The following is a 1,802-nucleotide window of genomic DNA, read 5'->3' on the forward strand; positions in this document are numbered from 1 at the left end:
CTCTAAGAAATCCCTGAAAGTTTCAATGGGAATGTTCCGCTCATTCCCAGGCTGAGAAGGAAGGTCGTCTTGTAAAGGATTTGGGCTTTGAAAGAGTTTCCATTCCCAGTCCTGCTTGGAGCTGGAAGGGCACAAAGCAACTTCCTCTTGCCTCGACCACAATTTAAAATAACAATATTGGAAACAATCCCCAAAAACTTTTTAAAAAGACTGCTGAGGTCAGTAAGATGGATCCATGCCATCAGCACATTTACAAAGTAAATAACTTTTCTTTTCAAAAGATCAGTTGCCTCTTAATTCAAAGTTAGAGATGATTTTTCACTGCACACTTGGGGGTTTTTTTTATCTTTCACATTTTATATAGTTTTTGATTACTTTTTCCTTTTCTTTCCTTTCAATAGAAAACATGTCCTATCAAAGGAACGTCCTTTGCTCCTGGTTCCTGTGTGGAGCAGCTCCCTTCCTGCTGGCTGAGCTGCTCAGGCAGAGCCCGGCAGCTCCTGGCCCTGCAGGGCTGAGGCTTTTCCCTGTTGCTGGGCACAGACTGATGGAGCAGCACTGCTGAACACGGGCACACAGAGGGACCAGCAGCAGCTGCCTTTGGCCTCCTGGGGCTCCAAGGCCCAAACTCTGAGCAGCCAGGGCTGGAAGAGACTGGCAGGATCTGATCCCTGACTCTGGGCAGACAGGGCTGCACAAATGACCCCACAGCAGCAGCAGCAGCAGCAGATGGAGCTGACTTTGAGCACAGCCCCTGCCCCTCTTCCCTCCCGTGTGCAGCGGTGTCACAGCAGCCTGAGGCACCTGGGAGCCCCCAGGGCCAGCAGGGACTGGAGATGGCAGCCCTGGGCTCCTGGAGGCTGTGCAAGGAACGGAGCTGGGCATTCCCTGTGCATGGGGAGCTTCCAGATGGAAAAGGCTGCTGTGCCCAGGCAGCTGCAAGGGCACAGAAAGGAGGCTCTGGAGCACTGGATCTGTGCCAGTGCCACAGTCCTGGGCAGCAGCCAGCGAGCCCTGGGGGAACAGAGGGCACAGCAAGAGGGACAGAAGCAGGCAAGGGCAGAGACTGGAGAGAGCCAGGCCTGGGAGCAGGAGCAGCTGCTCCATTGCACTCTTGGAGAAAGCTCTTGGCTGGTTCAAAGCACTGAAAGGTGTGAAGGGCAGAGAGGAGGCCACAGCAAGCAATGCTCCTGTTTGCACAGCCTCCCCTCTCCGTGTCCCAGAAGGAATTGCATGGACTGTGTTCTTCTCTCTGAGCCGTCTCGTTCAGCATGAGCAGCTCAGCACCAGGAGCTGAAGGAGCTGAAGCCTCAGGCCACAGGAGCTGGGCAAGAGGGAACTTTTGGAGCAAAGTAATGCTGCTAAAATAGACCCAGCTGAATGCAGTGGATATAATAATGGAATCACAGAATCCTTTCTGTTGGAAAAGCCCTCTGAGCTCACCCAGTGCAGCCGGTCACCCAGCAGTGCCAAGCCCAGCACTAAACCACGTCCCTGAAGTGCCAAGGCCTGGACACCAGCCCTGAGTGAGGCCTGGACAGCAGGCCCTGAGCCAAAGGTGGCCTCTGGATGAACCTTCCAAGCAAAGGTTTTCTTTGTATCTGCTCCCTGATGAAATATGCATGGTCATTAACACTGTGATAGATGTAGCCACTCCTTAGTGAAACATGTATTGACCTTTGTGTATTTAGAAGCCAGACAAGGCCATGAAATCTGACATCTGGCCTTGTTTGGGGCTGTATGGTCAAAGTCAGCTCCCTTGGTTCCTCCTTGAGCCCTGGCCAGGCTTTGGGAGGGACCCA

This window comes from Ammospiza nelsoni, chromosome 14, assembly GCF_027579445.1.
Source record: "Ammospiza nelsoni isolate bAmmNel1 chromosome 14, bAmmNel1.pri, whole genome shotgun sequence".
Classification (NCBI taxonomy): domain Eukaryota; kingdom Metazoa; phylum Chordata; class Aves; order Passeriformes; family Passerellidae; genus Ammospiza; species Ammospiza nelsoni.